The following is an 18,971-nucleotide window of genomic DNA, read 5'->3' as shown; positions in this document are numbered from 1 at the left end:
TGACATTTATTTCCCTAACTCTATGGCATATGTATTACTTGGTAAGTGTGTGTATGGTACAACAAAGCTGAATTCAGTAATAATATTTTTAGGTTAAAAAAGTAAAAACAAGCTTGTAAGGCAAAATTGTCCATAAGAGGGCTGCATGTGAGAGGCTGACTATCTTTAGGTTACATGAATGTGGTAATGCAGTCATCCTTCAACCAGTCTCCATGAAAAGGGCTGGATGTGTTATCCTGACCAATGACGACTATTTTTTATTTAGTGTGTATCTCAACAGAACATTTTGTATTGGGCCTGTGTGTATACAGATTACATAATGGAGCTTTAAGATAAAAATATTGCATGAATACAAGATTTTTTTAAAAAGTCCCTAGAGCTTGGAGCACTGAAGCACACAGTTATAACGTAAATTGTCATTCACCTCATGACCAAAACCACAGGGCAGTCAGGAGCTCGTGACTCTCTCCTCTGTGTGCCCCTTTTCACAGCCAGTCTGAGTTTTCACATGTTCATCTCTGAGAGCTTGGGTACAGCCACTGAAATCCTCGCTGATGGCTACTGCACAGACACATTTATTGCCATGACCACACTGGGGTAAAAGTAAACCATGAATCACAGGTCTTGGAAATAGGTGTCTCATCCCCTCCACGTGCTAACATGTGCTCCATCTTCTCAGACCAAGAGAAAAAAAAAAAAAAAAAAAAAAAAAAAAAAAAAAAAAAGACTCAGGCACTACAAAACAGACAAGAACATTGTCATGTATTTAAGTTAGAAAACCTTTTACCAGACATTATTAAAACAGAATGACAAAGGAATATTTTAATGAGGCTTGTAAGCTTCTCGCTAGGATGGATGCCTTTGTCACTAAGGTAAGAGCTGCCCCAGCTCAGACCCACACACAGGCTTCTTCAAGAGCAGTTGCTGAATGCACAGAAGCAGTAGCTGCTGCAATGACCTTCCCCATGACTCTGAAACGTTCAGGCTGCCCCTGAAAATGGTGAAGTAACTCAAAAATGCTGTTTTGGTAGACTGATCACAGAAAGGAAGATCCCTTCCTATTTACCGTTTGTTTAAGAGCTGAATAATTATACCATCATTAAGAAGACCATCATCATTCTGATGAGTTGGTGGAAGACTGTGCCCAGAACCTCTCTTGAGAATTAGCAGTTGTCGTGTATCTTAGATATTGACGTCAATAAAAAGGTCAGCTGCCCTTTGACACCCAACATTAGAAAGAATTAGGGCCGCTGCCATTGAGGTTTCCCAAATAGAGTGTGCACATATGTTATGTGGAGCACAGGCAAGATATATCCAGAACGTCATGGTTTCCTGGTGGTGTCAGGGATATTATATGTACCGTATTGCTGATCTGCCCATGTGCTAGACGTACCTGGCTTTGATCAAAAGATGTTTTGTTGTGTTGAAATCGTCACAGACTCTTTGATGAATGTTTGCTCATATTAGTCCAGTTTCCTAACCAGGATCCTACCTGTCTCCTCAAATATGTGCTGTAATTTACTTTCCATCTTCACTTTTCCACCTCTGTGCAGAGCTAAAGGGAATGCTTTGCTTCTAGAGAGGAGGAAGCTTTCCAGAAAGGAACTGCAGTGAATTGCTCGAGGAAGCCATTGGCTTGCCAGTTGGCTTGCCAACCTGAGGATTTCAAAGGGGAAACAGAACAGATTCCTCGTCCTTCTCCTCCTTCTTTACTACTAAGTCTAAAGAAAAAAAAAAGGAAATTTCTAACCACGGAGAGACACTGATTCTAAAAGTCTGTCACTGAATCACTTTCCAGTTTTTTAGTACTAAGAGCTACCTAACTAGCCGTGATATAGTAAAAGAATTTTATTCCTCAGGTACTTACACTTGGTGTGGTTGAAGAATGCAGTAAAACTGAGACTAATTTGCAATGAATGCTGGTGCACTAGACCATGAGGTTGCGTGTCACTAGAAAGCTGCACGTGACACGCAGATTATAGGCTATTTTTTATTGTCAAACTCAATCCTTAATTCAAATGAATACATTGTCAGAACACTAATTATTTCTGTTAGAAAGGCTGCAGCTTGCTAAGAAAGGGGCATAAAAGCCTTTCTCCGTAAATTCTTGATCATTGCATTACAATTCCAAGCCATTTATGAAATACTCCATCATTTAATTTACAGCCTGTTTCTCTCCATGTAGGCTCTGATTACAGAATCATCAATCACTATACAATATTAGTCCCGTGATGAACCATGCACTATTTTTTTTAGGTCTGCTCCAAAATAATGCCATTCATTTCTTCCTCATTATCTCCTGTTCCTCCTAACTGCTGACAGGCAAACTGGAAAATCTTTTATTCGATCTTCTTGCTCGTCTCAACACTGAGAATTTTGGGCAGATTCAGTGATAATCCTTCTACCTTCATCTAATGCTACCAAGTTTCATGGGCTGGTTTTAAAGTTCAGTGTTAGGAAAATGTTCTGTGCATGCTCTGGAAACCTCTTGCCGGATTGTAACTCTGTACAGAATTCAAGTTTGATCAATGGAAATATTGCAATGGTCACAGCGTCTTTTGGTGCACATCTACACGTATAATTTATAGTTTAATTATCTTTGGAGGGAACAAATGCACCAAAATAATAATATCTCCTGCCATTGCTGCTATTTTCAGGCCAGGTCAGTGCAGCAGAATCAAGGTAGCTGGAACAAAGTCAAAACTCAAGGATTATAGGTGTGTATTTATTTATTTTTTTACCTCAGCTGGAAATGCTGACGAAGCAGAGATGTTTTAGGTGCAATGTGACTCATGCTGGAAGCTATATAAATCTGTAAGGTGATGTGATCCCAGTGCAGCACAGCCCAGAACAAATATGTGGAAACACTGGGTCTGGTAGGAAGGGCTGGAGGTGGCTACCTGAGTACCAAAGCCCAGGGTTATGCTGCAGGGAAACTGGGGAGCAAAGCACATGTGAATTTAAATCCAGAAACAAAGGCCAGTTTTCCAACACTTTATAATGAAATGTTTATAAATCCCTGACTGAGCAGGGCTGAGTACATCCCTGGGCAAGTACTGATGCCAGGCAGACCTCACATCGCTGGGTAGCAATTCAGACACAGTCTTTAATGAAACCTGGCCCTAGATTTCACAGCCCTAGGCTATGATATTTTTCCTGCCCAAAATCATGAGCACCAGGTGGAAGTGATCAGTGGCTCACAGCTTGGGCTGATCTGGCTCTCAGAGTGGAAAGAAGTGACAGCAATTCTCCCAGGCAGGCTGCAGCCAGTGAACACATTTTTCCTGCCTTATTGCTGTGAGAGCAGCACGGCACTGGCATAGCTTTCTTGCAGAGTTTTTAGACCACCTCCTTTGGTTTTGTGCTGATGATGTCAGTGTGGGTGTTATGTACAGGGCCAGGTATCCCTACTGACCCGCTGGGTTAAGCAGTGGGAAATTGTACCTCAGAGACAGCATTGGCCTTTGGAATGCGGGTAAAGATATTGAGTAAGACAGATCAGCAAAGATTTGCCTCGAAAAATAAAATCTCTGAAATACTCTGAATAAACGATATCCTTTTCTCTGAATGAATTGGGAGTAAACCAGCCAGATCTTGAACTAGGAGCAACTTCCCTGCAGAGAAAACCACCACAGAGGTGTTTTTATTATTATTATTATTATTATTTTAATTATTTTTCCATTTTCTCTGAACTGAGAGCTCTGAACGCTTTTGCTTTTATTTTTCTGAGAAAGTTAGTCTAGTAAATTTCTTTAGTTTAATACCGAATTCACTGTGCTCATCCATTTTCGGAAACCAAGCCAGGCTTTGGAGATTAATTGCTGTTCTCCTGCAGCATTTAAAAGAGAAGTCAACAGTTCAACCTGGCAGCAACCCAAGGCTTCACAGGTCTGTTTGTTTCCAGGGACCTAACTTAGTATTTTTGAAGGGTTTAAAAATTTCTCTAATACTTTGAGATAAAATAATGCACCTTGTCTTATGATTTTTTGTGAAGGAGGAGGGGGCTAATGACCTTTCTCTAGGGAAAATTTAAAGATTTTCTTTCCAGGATCCTGTTTTATTACACAGGGTTGTGTTCAATGAGTTGACAGAATTAATGTCATAAACCTCAATATACGATATTGTTTAAAATATCACATGCTATTTCTTATTAACATTAATGAAAAGAAACCTCAAATTGTAAATATTTCCTCTTCAAAAAAGCTTAACTCCTGGTTCTACTTGTCTATTACCTGCCTAGTTCTGAAATAAATGAGCGACATAAGGTCCTCTTTCCATGAGGGAATCCTCTAAATGAACACATCCTCATGATGTAGGAGAGGATAATAACGGTGATGCCCTGTGCCAGCTGGAAGAAGAGAAACACATAAATGTAAGACATTTTCCTAACTAGACCACCATACCATACCATCATTAGCCATTAGAAAACCTTACATGCATAACTGCTTTCCAATGAGTATTTTAAGACAGGGATGAATTTGCTGGTCATTGTTTTATTTATATGTAAGCTATCCAGAACCATTGAGTTCTTACTACACAAGAGCACTTTACCTATTAAGTATCTTCATTTCAGAAAAGAAATACAAGGGCTTCAACACCCAAATGTTTCGGTGGTCAGAGCCCCTAGAGAAGACTAGGAACTAAATGTATAAAAGAAAACCTCTGTAAGTGGCAACATGCACTGTGGCTCATGCCCATGACCTTAATTGAAAAGTTAGAAATTAAGACGGTGGATGTACTCTAAAGTACACTGCATGTACTTGTGATCATCATAAATAAATTCCCATCTACTTCCATTAACTGAGTAACTCGGAAAATGTTCTTCCACATATCAGGGACAGGAAGATTATTTTATGTTGCAGTGGAACTCAGAGAAACCTTTACAAATAACAATACTGAAAATATGATTTGAAGTGAAATGATCCAAGTTGAGAGAGCATACTTGTCACAAATACTTATGACTGAAGAGCTCAATGAAGTCTGTATGTGACCTATCAAAAGCTGAAGAGGTTAATGGAGAAATTGGTATAAAAAAATTAAGGGGGTAGCTGATCCAATATCTCCTAAGGTTTTACTGTAACCCATTCTCTAATTCTTGTGGTGAAATGGGAGACAGAGCTTCTGCAGGACATGTAACTGAGATCTCCCTCCTTTAAAACCACTTGCCTCTTCCTGTTCAAAGAACAATCTCTGTAAGTCTTTCCTTGGGAGAGAAAGTTTTATTTGTTTCTACCCTGAAGAGGGAGGTAATACACAGACATTTGCAATGTATTCACCTAAAAGAAAATCAAAGAGGTGAAAGAAGGCTGCATTCAAGGATTAAAAACAGGAACAAATGTGTTTATGTATCTCAAAGAAGCAACATACGAAGAAAGAGTTTTGAGTTAAAACCCTTTTGAATGGGACAGAGAATCAAACAGCAATGGAAATCAGAACAACCAAGGTATTATCCATTCAAAGGCAAGAACATGCATGAAAACGACTACTAAATCCATTGTCACAAATGTCTTCGAGATCAGTGAAGCGGAGATATTTAGTGAGTTGGCATTGCTCAAAACCTACTAATCTCCATGAGCAGACTGAGATTCAAAGCAGACCAGAGAGCAACCCTTTGTTAATCATAATAAAGAATTTGCTGTATTCAAATGAAGTTACAGCAAAGTGGATGCGTGCCAGTGCAGCACCAGTGTTCCAAGAGAAAGGCAAGCTAGGAAATTATAGACCCTTCATCTCAATGTCTGCAATTTGCAAAATAAAGAATACAACAGAGGAGTAAGTTTGCAAAATGCATGTGCAAACGGAGTATCATTCTCTGTAATCTAGTTGCAGATAACTAGTAGGGATAGATGGTGTTGGTTAACTCATCTTTTAGAAATAACTGTGCTACACTTTAGTTATTAAACTTAAAATACTCAAATAATGGTTCGTGTGACAGGCTGCTCACCTAATGCTTTGTGGTAGTTCTTTAAAAACAGAGTCAGTTATTCAGCAAGATGAACTTCCTGCTCCTGTAGGAAAGTGGTAATCTAGGTCCCACGTCTTTTAAATCTGGGTTTGCAGCCAGCTGAACTTCTGCAGGCAGAAGGGGCAATGTGACCACAGAAATAGAGACACAAAATGAAAGTGATCCAAGTCGTTATCAGAAGCTGCACCAGACATCTTCAGGACACGTACAGGTGTCACGGGTAATTATCACAAGCCTCTTTTACAGGCCTGTAATGTCCATTTGATTACCTACTACTCCTTTTTCCCTGTAAACTCCCTGTGAAAAAGAGCTGTGTTCAAAGGAAAATTATATGAGGAAATAAATATCAGAAACAAAAATCTTGGTTTCATCATCTCTGCTCTCATTCCATGCCCTGGGGCTACTACTTGATGCCGCCAGCCCCCCTTTTGCTCCTCTTTTGCTGTCCTTCCTCTGTGCCTACAGCTGTCCTCTGCTGTTCTGTGTTGCTCCTTCTCTATGTTGTGTTTTATTGAGCCGCCTCACTCTGCCTTTGTTTTCTGCCTTGAGATTGTTTATCTAAGTAACACGTTCCAAATGACTAACTCAGCCAAGGCGGTAGATGCTTCATTAAATTGTAGCTCAAGTAAAACTCATTATCTTGCCATCTACACCAGCCTTGCATTGTGTTAGCACGTTCTGACCAAGCAGCTTTAACACCAAGAGGAGGGAAGCCTCCAGGGTTACTCGGGTGGCTTCTCCCTGGGCTCTCCTCTTCCTTCCGCCCCGACCTCCCACCCCACTGCTCTGTTCCTCCCACAACAAAGCTTGCAGTAGCAGCTCATTCATCTTCTAAAAAATATATATATTTAAAAATGTTTATACACAAATAAGTTTGGTCTGTACACAACTGAAAAAAAGAACCCATGGTATCGAATAACACTTTCTGTACCCGCAAGGTTTCCTTCTTGCTCACACAAATCGCTGATTAAGATATAACACACCTCTACCAAAGGGAGCCAGCAAAACAAAGTCACTGTGGTGGCTCCAAACAAAATTCAGCCATTTATAAACAACAACAAAAATAATTAAAAGATAATAATCCCAGCCAGAACATTATTATTGAAAAAGCAATTGCAAGAAAACACTTAAAGTACTTCAATTTTATTTTATTTATTATTTTTTTTTCATCTTCCCTCTCAAAACGAAACCAAAGCCCCAGCCACCAGGCAGAGCAATAAATGAGATTTAGGACGTGAAATGTAAAAATGTTTGCAGTTTCCTGGGGAGGGCTGCTGCAGTGTAGGAGCTGAGCTCGTCACAGCTGCGAGTCGCAGCCGTGACTGCACCGCGAGCTCAGGAAGCGCTTTCTGCCCCAAACCCACAGCCTGTTTAATGTTACATGCTTACATTGGTATTACTGCTGTAAAATATGTAACCGCGGGAGTACAGACTGTCCCGATCTAATTCAGCTCAAAAACTGCGGTTTCCAGTCGGCCAAATTTTAGCTTGAAAACTATGAGATGCAACAGAGCAAAGTTTTGGCCTTTGTATGTATTTGCTGATAGCTGACTGTTTACTTATTTCCAGTTTCCAAATTTTAAGTATTTTCACCACAGACAAAGGTTACAAACGCTCTACTTGGATATATGTATCTTTATTATTATTTTTTTAAGGGAGCTGAAAGTCTTATGCAATCCTAATTTCGCTACCGTGGGCTTTGAGATGTTTATTTACGAGTTATAAAAACCGCTTATTGCAATGGGGGACTCATGGGGGGGTGCTCCCCTCAGCGGGCCGGCCGGCCGCCATTTTCCCCCCCTCCGCGTTGCCGCGCAACGGCCGCCAACGGCCCGCGCGCGCGGCGGGCGGGAATGGCGGAGCTGCCTGAGGGGGCCGCGCATGGCGGCGGCAGGGCGGGAGGAGGCAGCCGAGGGGAAAGCCGAGCGGGATGGCGGCCGGGAGCACGGCCACGGGCCCGAGGGAGCCCGCCGGGCCCTCACGCAGCCGGGGACAGCGGCCGGTGGCCGCGGGGAGGCTGTGGAGACCGGGGGCGCCGCTGCCCGCCTCAGCTCGTCCCCGGCTGCGTGACGGAGAAAGGCGGGGAGAAGTCTGCTGCCGAGCGGGGCGGCGCTGTGCCTGGCCAGCTCCGGGGTGTTTCGTGGCTTTATTTATGTTTTTATTTATTTATTTATTTATTTATTATTTTCCTGGAGGAGAGCGGGGAGGGAGAGGCAGGAAGAGGTCAGGCGGATTTCCCCAGGGAAGTGGGGCGGCTTGTTCCCAAAAAAGGGGGCGGAGGAGAAGGAAAGAAACGACCCAGAGGTGGCTTTTTTTCCAGGGTTAGTTTCGGTTTGGTTTTAGTCAGGGAAAAGCGGGCCGTGCGAGCTGGCCCAGGAGCTGACTGGAGGGAGCACCTCCGGGGAAACTTCCATGAGGGAACTTTCCTGAAAAACACAGCAAACAGGGGCTTTAACGAGCCCCGTGTACCCGCTGGGAATTGAGAACACCATGGAGAATGGCTCCAACCCTCAAACTGGTGTCCTGGCTTTCAGTTAATAAACTTACAAAATCTGTGTGGTTTGGGTGATGCCCAAGTTATCTGTCCAGCTGGTGTTTCCCTTAACTTCTAATTACTATAGAACTTACCTAAAGAGCCTTTGGGGTTAATGTCAGTGCAGTATGCAAGCCAGAAATCTAGATTGCTATTTCCCAAGCAGAGAGCATTCATCTCCAAGATTAAGAATTCATGCAAATAAAAACTATGCTATTGTAAGATAGGTAGCAGTATGATCAAACTAAAATTGTATCCGTTGCTTAATTTATTGGATGAAATGTTTTTTATTGCTGACGTTGACTGACAGATATGTCTTTTCCGTGATTCCACAACATTTACGGTGGAGTTCCCACGTAAAAAGTGAGTCTGTAAGTACTGTTTTATGGGGTCCTGTAATATTTATGTTTTCCCGAGTGCTTGATCTAATTTGTTCATTCTGAAAGGAACAGCTAGTTATTTTCTTTGTAATTGCTACCTCCGCAAATTCAGTCTTGTTAAGAGTCAAGCTGAGTTCCTTGACACTTCACTGAGAAAGGGGAAGTTGGCATGCCAATCTTGCAATTTTTTAACATATGTTTAATTTAACTTGCATGGGAAGTTCCACCTAGATTAAGGCAATAAATACACATATTTAAAATAATATTTCATTTACTGTCTTTCCTTTTCTATGCGCTTCCTTTTATCCTGGTATCATTTTAGGGATTATTATTCACACTCATTACTATTATGCACAAACCACTTTAACCCCCCCACCCCCAACAGGTTTTTGTGTAAAATATATGTACATTTCTTTCCAGTATGTGCTCATACATTTGCGTGCCAGAGGCCTGTGTTTTCTGTGTTTCTGCTCTCATTGTAGACTGAATTTTTTGCTGTTGTTGTCCTGTGCTGTGTTTGTTCTCTTTCTTCCTCTTGTCATTTTTTATTTTATTATTTTCTTCCTCAGTCCCTCTGGAATAATTAAGTAGGAAAATGTTAGTCTTATTTGTTTGTTTAGCAAATTCATGGCTTTGCTGCTCAGACTACTTGATTTGAAAAAGGGGGATCTGTAGCCATCATATTCGTACTAGCATGAAACAGATGAGCTGACCTGTTTTTCTGGGTAACAAGGGCCTTTTAAGAGACTTAGTCGTGTCAGCTTTGTGAAATTACTGATCGAAACAAAAATAGTAACAAAATATTGTGTATATATAAAAAATATAATAGTAACAAAAATATTGGTGAGAGGGTTTTAAAAGGACGTGCCATTCTAGGTGATGTTCATTCTCTCCCAGTCTGAGGATGTCATATCCAGAATTCCTTTCCGTGCCCGTAAGATTATTCAGAGCTAGTAAATGTTTCAGAGCAGGGACTGGGGAGAGAAACGCTTAATTGCTGATGGATTTGGCTGCTTCATTCCAATGCATGGCTGGCGCTGGAGCCTCCTTCCAGCAAAAAGCATAGCCCTGTCTGCAGGGTGGGATTTCGCTGCACACCAGCCAGACGCAGCGGTGACCTCGTGCTCCCCGCTCAATTGATGATTGGGGCAGAAGCAAGGCACAGAAGCGATGATTTCGCTTATTGAGAAGGGGGTCGGGAGGTTGCCACCTCTCCTTTTTGAGCAGCATCTGGTAGATAATTTTCTGCCTAATTGTCGCGTTAAGGGGTGTAGCTGATTAACCGTTACGGGCCCGGTCAGATTCAGGTTACTGAACCAGTCGGACATTCACCAAAAACACATTAACCGCCTGGGGGTCCAGTCAGACATTCACCAAAAACGCATTAACGGCCTGGGGGTCCGTTCAGACATTCACCAAAAACGCATTAACCATCTGGGGGTCCGCTCGGACATTCACCAAAAATGCATTAACCGCCTGGGGGTCTGGTTAGATTCAGAACACTGAACTATCACGGATAACCACCCTCACCCTCGTTGCACTCAATGAGAGTTATCACAATGCAATCAAGTATGGTTTATTACAGCAACAGATAATCAGGTTCTTTTGGATTGCCGGCGATAGTGACTGTCTGCAAAAGCAAGTTAGTATGCATAAAATACACAGGTGTTATAGGTGTTATAGGTGTTATAGATGTTACAGGTGTTACAGATGTTATAGATGTTATAGATGTTACAGGTGTTACAGGTGTTACAGGTGTTATAGATGTTACAGGTGCGCAGCCTAGAAATAAACGCGTTAAAAGGATCAAAGACTCTATAGAGATTTATAAGCAAGTATTTAGATCTCACCCAAAGGCGTCCCAATGGGGGGGGAAGAGAGGCTCAGCCCGTCGACTGATCCCAAGAGTCAGGAGGTCCTAAGGATGTTGTCCTCGGGATGGTATCTCCCCTGACGGTGGTATCTTCCCCAACATCCCCTTTCTCTTGGGCCAATTTATATTATTTTCTATCTTTTAGGTGGAGCTTGAGTGGCTCTAGTCAAGCATATCTTAGTTATGATTGGTGTAAAGTTTTCCCGTCTCCGTTTAAAGTAATAGGCTCCGAGGAATTCAGAGCGCATGCTCAGTGAGGGGTGGTCGCACCTTGGAGGCGGGTAGCTTTTGGGATGGAGGTGTGTTTTGGTATTATAATGATATTATAATGAGCAAAAAGTACACTAGGGTACAGCATTTGTCAAAACATGACAGGTCTTTGGCTTAGGGTGGCAAAAAGTGCAGCTGTGTGCACAAGAACAATCGAGGCCCCATCTGATTACAGAGCCTAGCCGTGGTGTCTCCACTCCACTCTACGCTCCGTGCTGTTCCTTAGAGCTAGCACACCAAGTTTCCCCAGCGCGATAGCATCTAAGGCTGGGAGCCTAGGGAACGCTCAGATAAAGCAGTTATGCCCTACCCTGAAAGCCTCTTCAATGCTGTACCTTTTCCTTAAAAATGTGAATGTTAGTTTTATTTTCCTAGTTACTTCAGGCATTTACACCACATAATCCACCCCGTGACTATAGTCACTCAAGCTTCACAACAGTTGGAATATGTCGGGGATATCACATACATTCTCGGATTGAGGTTTATCGAGTGTATGTACATTGTGTAGAGATGCTAAGTGTTTCATCATAAACCAGAGTTTAACATACAAACTAATTGTCAGTATAAAACATAATACAGTGAGTATTAGCAGAACAATAACAGGGTGAAGCATCTTGTTGAAGATTCCCTTGGCAGCTGGCGACCATCCAAACAAAGTGTCCCACCAACGGTGTCTCTCATCTCTCTGACAGTAATCAGAGTCTTTTGTCCATTTTCTCGGACCTGTGTCATCAGCTGCTTCAGGTCCTCATGTACCAGCAATTTCTTCACCAAGGTAAGGTTCATTCCAATAGGAGTAGGCAGCAGTTCATGAAGCAGAATATAATTAGATGCAATAAGTTGATAAGAAGTGACAGGAACTGAGTATTTAAAATCACATCCTAGAATTTTGGTAAAATTGCAAACACAAACATTAGAGTGATTATTGATATCTACCACTGCATTATCTACGACTATAGAATCACAATGAGTTCTCATGCAAACACAACCTTTCCCAATATATACAAGTACAGTTTCAAGGGTTTCATTAGGATGTATCTCAAAGTGGCAAATATTTTGCTCAGTGTCAAGACAAATGTCTTGAGATTCCAGCATGTTACTTTCACAGATGAAACCTTTTTGTTCATGCACAATGCATGCATTTACATCAATTGTTTGCCACTTTCCTCCCTTTTGATGGGCCCATACTTTATGCTCTTTAGGATAAAGTATAGTTCCATTATGATTGAGTCCTAATGCAATGATTGGCTATACATTGTATACAGTGGCATTACTTATAGTAAGTATAAAGGCAACAATTTTATCATTTTCTGCATAATGGGTAAAGTTGACTAATTGCCATCATGCTTGAAATTCTTTTTCAAATTCTGAAGCATTATCCCAAATCAATTTTCGAATTTCAGTGGGCAAAGTTACTCCTTCTCCCTCTCCAATAATAGCTGCTGCTACAGATTGTATCCATAACTGTTCTTGGATACAGCTCAAGGCAAGGGAGGTATTGCCTTGGGCTTTTCCAAGGGCATTTACAATTAATTGATGATCATTTTCCTCAATTTGTTCCCAATGGGGTAAAATATCTGATAGAAGCCATTGATTTGCTCCTAAAGCCAATAAAGTTGATTTTATTGGTTGTTCCAGTTTCCTTAGGTCATCTGTAGTAGCAGTTATTCTACTTATTAAAACCTCAGCATCAATGCTATTTAATATACCTAATCCTGTCCCTAATAACCCAGTTGCATCCCGTGGCCCTCTTTTAGGGACCAACTAGGGTCAAAGAGAATTTGTTGTTGAATTATGTAAGGGCCTGTATTGAAGATGGAAGGAGTTAGACCAATGGGAGGCTGAGTCGGTTCGTTTTCAAATATCTGCGGAGGCAGAGGCTTCTTATCCTTTGTAGTCGATGATGTTTCTGTATTAACCATGAATTCAAATAATATTTCTGTGCCTCTGTAACCCCAAAGACAGTACACAATTATAGGTTTGGTGAATCAATGTATACTGTCTTAATTTCAGTCAGCCGATTATAAGTGGATCGGTTAGTTATTCGGCAACCAATTTGTATTGTCTGTCCAGACATGGCTTGAAGTTCAGCCATTCTTAGAGAATCATTCCAACTCCATTCATCTTTTGAAAATATTTTGTTTCCATGTAGAACTAAAGTAGAGAGATTTAGGTCCTTTCTGTTTTGAGATGTTCCAGTGACTGTGCTATACTGTGAGAATACATGGTTAGATGCCATGGTGAAACACCTCAGCTCCATGCACAGCCACAGTAGCTAAGTTTCCTTTAAGGTCTGTAATTGCATCAAGGTCAGGGTAAAGCATGGCATTATTAATCCAAACTGTTCATTCGTCATCTTCCAGCTGTCCATATACAGTTTGCTCAGGGTTCCTGTGAACACAAAAGAAAATAAAATATGCTCGGTTGTATTCAACCGGCAGGGTTAGAAAGAGGGTGAAATAGCAATCTTTGATTTCCCATGCATAGAAATATTTGGGAGTAGTTAGCACTATTACTACTGTTAGATACACAGAGGGCTTTCACTATCTCTGCCATGTTTGGAACTGCGGCAGTCAAAGGTATAGTGTTAGCATTCAACTGTCTGTAATCCATTGTAAAATGCCATTGCCTGGTTGGTTCCTTTACTGGCCACACTGGTGAATTATAAGGTGAATGGGTCCTTTTAATAATGCCTCTTTTTTCCAATTCTGTTACCACCCCGTCAATCCCCGTAAATACTGCTGCTGACAACAGATATTGCCGATCATTAATGATTTTAGCAGGGGATAAGGGTATGGATGTTTGTAACAGGCTCAGTCTCATGGTGCCTGAATCCCTTTGATGTGTCGCGAAACTCCACACAGTTCCATCAGGGAGTTTCCACATACGACCATGCAGTATGTCAAATCCTAAAATATTAGTATATGCAGCACCAACTAATACTTCTATTCTGGTTAATTTTTGTTCCTCTGGCAACCAGAGTGAAATTTTTGCAGTGGGGCATTGTTTTTCCACACCATTGATTCCCGTGAATTTAACCCTGCGTTGACCAGGTGTTATGCTCAGGGTTTGTGCTGTCTCATGTGTAATTACTGACATTTGGGTCCTGGTATCAATAAGAAAATTTACCAATATTTTTGGGGGTTCAACAGGAATGGCAATTATAGGGTCAGAGTGTTCATTAGAGAGCCATTGAATTGCTAATACCCGCTGAGCAGGGTGGCTCACTGCCCTCCCCGGGGACAAGAGTTTTTTTTTTGCCGACACCACAACTCACTCTGTTCCCTATTAGGTTTGAACCTCTCTTTGAATTTGGGGTATCTGGGATTTTTAGTGTGGATTTGGCAGACTCGCCGAGAGTGGTATTGGGATTTAATGCTGGATGAATTAATCCAGCCTATTTGGCATCCGTATTTATCTATGTCTTGTACCAATTCACTCCAGGTGGGAATAGGGGAGTTAGGATTTCGCCTACAACCACTATCATCATCCCTACAAGCAGCTAGTATGTGATCTTGGGTGTTTTCTACAAACATCTTAAGACAATCAGGGAGTCCATGGATGAGAGGGGTTAATTGAACCGGGTCAATAGGAGCTAACATTGGGGAATTCCTTAATTTATCTCTTTCATATATTGCCTGAATGCAGGCTGCTTTCTGTACTGCTACAGCCAAGTCAGCTCCTGGTGTGGTGGTTAAAAATACTCCAGGTCTCCAAAAGCCTCCTACTTCTTCCTTACACAACATCATTCGATCTCCTCCTTTAAGAGAAACTTGACACACATACTCAACTTCTGATTCCCCTGACCGCCTTGAGAACTTCTCCTGTATTTTAACCAACTCTGCTGGTGACAACGGAATCGTTTGCACAGTAGTACGGATTTCATCATTATCATCAACAGTAGTCTCAGTCTTAACCAAAGGTCTCAAGGAAATCGATTGAGGTTCAGAATCAGAAATCTCTTCAACACCATCATCACTGTCAGACCAGAAATCACTGTCCCAGCTTTCAGGTTCTGCACTATGCAGCACTCCACGAATCTGCTTGACCGGAGCGCAAGGCTGTACTTTATTTAACAGATGACTAACCCTCTCCAGCAATTGTTTAAGATGATTATTTTCACTCACAAGTTTATCATTTTCAGTCACAAGTTTGTCATTCTCAATGGAAAGTTTATTATTTTCATCCAAAAGTTTATCCACTCTGATTCCTAATGTTTTTCCCGTCTCCCTTTCAAAGGCCAATGATGACTTCAACACCTCATTCCCTGATTTCAAAGCTGTATGTTCCGCATCAGAGATCAGTTTGGGAGCAGGAGTTTCCTTAGCTTTTTGCCGAGCACAAGACAAACAGGCTCCTAACACAGCACAAATTGCACCTTTACCCTTTCTTTGACCAATCTTTCGTGGAGCCTGACAATGCTCAATGCACTCTACCACTTTCTCCTCATCTTTCCAAAACTTTTGGGAAAACTCCTTCCCTGCCTGGGAAGGGGCACATTTGTATTTTTGCAGACGTTTATCCATAGCAATCCTGCCGACTACGCCAATTTTACTGTCGCGTTAAGGGGTGTAGCTGATTAACCGTTACGGGCCCGGTCAGATTCAGGTTACTGAACCAGTCGGACATTCACCAAAAACACATTAACCGCCTGGGGGTCCAGTCAGACATTCACCAAAAACGCATTAACGGCCTGGGGGTCCGTTCAGACATTCACCAAAAACGCATTAACCATCTGGGGGTCCGCTCGGACATTCACCAAAAATGCATTAACCGCCTGGGGGTCTGGTTAGATTCAGAACACTGAACTATCACGGATAACCACCCTCACCCTCGTTGCACTCAATGAGAGTTATCACAATGCAATCAAGTATGGTTTATTACAGCAACAGATAATCAGGTTCTTTTGGATTGCCGGCGATAGTGACTGTCTGCAAAAGCAAGTTAGTATGCATAAAATACACAGGTGTTATAGGTGTTATAGGTGTTATAGATGTTACAGGTGTTACAGATGTTATAGATGTTATAGATGTTACAGGTGTTACAGGTGTTACAGGTGTTATAGATGTTACAGGTGCGCAGCCTAGAAATAAACGCGTTAAAAGGATCAAAGACTCTATAGAGATTTATAAGCAAGTATTTAGATCTCACCCAAAGGCGTCCCAATGGGGGGGGAAGAGAGGCTCAGCCCGTCGACTGATCCCAAGAGTCAGGAGGTCCTAAGGATGTTGTCCTCGGGATGGTATCTCCCCTGACGGTGGTATCTTCCCCAACATCCCCTTTCTCTTGGGCCAATTTATATTATTTTCTATCTTTTAGGTGGAGCTTGAGTGGCTCTAGTCAAGCATATCTTAGTTATGATTGGTGTAAAGTTTTCCCGTCTCCGTTTAAAGTAATAGGCTCCGAGGAATTCAGAGCGCATGCTCAGTGAGGGGTGGTCGCACCTTGGAGGCGGGTAGCTTTTGGGATGGAGGTGTGTTTTGGTATTATAATGATATTATAATGAGCAAAAAGTACACTAGGGTACAGCATTTGTCAAAACATGACAGGTCTTTGGCTTAGGGTGGCAAAAAGTGCAGCTGTGTGCACAAGAACAATCGAGGCCCCATCTGATTACAGAGCCTAGCCGTGGTGTCTCCACTCCACTCTACGCTCCGTGCTGTTCCTTAGAGCTAGCACACCAAGTTTCCCCAGCGCGATAGCATCTAAGGCTGGGAGCCTAGGGAACGCTCAGATAAAGCAGTTATGCCCTACCCTGAAAGCCTCTTCAATGCTGTACCTTTTCCTTAAAAATGTGAATGTTAGTTTTATTTTCCTAGTTACTTCAGGCATTTACACCACACTAATATTGTCAATCATTGCCTTGTTCCCGAAGGTGCCTGACTGTCCTCCCAGCTGGAGTGAGAACTTCAATGCTCACTACAAAGCAAAACAAATGCAAAGTTTACAAAGGGGGTGTGGAGAAGGCAGGTCCCCGAATAAAGAAGTTGGCAGGGGCTCAAATGCCAGGCGTTACGGGAGAAGTGGGACACGCGTGATTAGTGCATGTGCTGGTCTGAATACTAAGGCTCAAACAAACAGATCTGTTGCGCACTAAAAAAAATGAAAAATGACTGACTGCTTCAGCAGGTCGTAGTTTGAAAAATGTTGTGCTTAACTGCGTGGAAAATTGGGGGTTTCTTTCCTTCCTACTGGTGCTAGGCTTTTTTAAAGGCACGGAATGGAAACATAGCGTCGGTCTGGGAAGAGGTAGGAGCAGAGGGGATGTTGCCTCTCGTGATAAAAAGCTGGCATTTGGGGACAATGTTTGACTCCTAACTATTTGTGAATGTAGCGGATTAGAGGCACTGAAGCGCCCTATAGCTAGCACTCCCTGGCTGTCCTTAGAGAACTCTCACCATCATTTAGCTCCCATGGGAACCTCTGAAAGGGCAGTACAGGTTCGGCTTCGGTCCCATTCATACTGCACGTCAGACAGGCTGGATGAAACCGAGCAAGCAGTCATTTCTACCCTTTGTTTGTATCAAATATTGTGAGAGAAGTTATTCTTACTACAGCTCCAATCTGGCTTCGCCTGGGAAGTGCTAGAAATCTTGAACCAATCTGTTGCGGAGTTGTCAACACTGGCTTCTCGTTGCATTTGATAACCCAGCAGGAGTAAAAAGCAGCTCAGATTACTAATCAAAATTGTTCTTCGAGCCCCTTTTTGGGACTGCCCTGCCCATCTGCCCGCTGGACTCCGGGCTGCCCTTCCGTCTCCCTCCTCACCCCAAAGGTGTTTCGCCCCCTCTCCCTTCAGCGGGATTGGGTTACGCTCTTTCTCCCTCACCCTGCCTGACTTTTCCGGGGCTCACCTGCGGTCCTGCTCTGCCTGCCGAGCTGAGGGGCCGTGACCTGACCTGCGGGAGTCCTGGGGAGAAGAGGTGGTGTGCTGGAGGATGGAGCAGCTCTGCAGAGGGAGAAACGCCCCTCCGGCAGGCGAGCGGGCAGGCCTGGGGGGTCTCACGTGTCCCTAAGACCCTTCCGAGCCTCTTTTCCCCCTCCTACCACCACGTTCCCAAAACTTTTAAGAACAGTTGTCACTGAACTGCTGGCTGAAAGCCTGGTTGTTGGTTAACGACCCCTGCTCCTGTGCTCATCCACCCAAACGGAGCGAGGGGCGGCCAGGCGGGTCCGGAGCGAACCCGACCAAAGGTCTGAGGGCAAGGTTCAGCTGAAGGCTGAGCTGCGGGGCTGCCCTGAAGTGAGGGGCGTGCTTGTGCCAGCCCAGCTGCACTTTATCAGCACTACTTTCTACACAAGATCCTGTGATCTCCATGCTATTATTTTGGGGTGTTCATGCTAGCATATATAATCCAATTCTGTGAAATTGGATTTATCATTGCTAAATTTTATTCTGCTTTTGCTACATTTAAGACACAGACTTCTGAAAACCTCAGTGAAGTCTCTCAGGATTCACCCTGGTATGTGACAGGTAGGAATGTAACATTCAGTAGCAGGGTTTTAATTTAGATACCTGTGAGTGCAGGCCACTACAGGAGATCACAATTAAATTGAGGTGGTATTCACGTGATTTGAGGATATTTGAAATAATTTGAAACCTACAAGGTATTTCAATGGTTCTGTTTCTAGGTATCTGTGCCTTTGAGGTATGAGTATGACGGAACTGGGAATGCCATTTAAATTCAGGGTGGAATTCATGTTTAAGACAAACCTGAAGCATAAAGTTTGTCACACAGTCAACATAGAGCTAAAACTACAGAGTTCACCCCCTTTTTTCCCCACAAATCTAACCTTTATGTGACATCACCGTCACAAAACCACGTCTGCTCCACCAAGGGATCCTCACCAGTGCTGGCAGCAGAGGCGTTGTGAGGTGGTCGGGGCTGGTGTGGCATAGCTGATAGAAGCCGTGGTGAGACGTCTGGAAGTGCCACCTCATGACATGTG

Source organism: Aythya marila (assembly GCF_965140915.1).
Source record: "Aythya marila genome assembly, chromosome: 2".
Classification (NCBI taxonomy): domain Eukaryota; kingdom Metazoa; phylum Chordata; class Aves; order Anseriformes; family Anatidae; genus Aythya; species Aythya marila.
Note: the sequence above shows the minus strand (reverse complement) of the source record.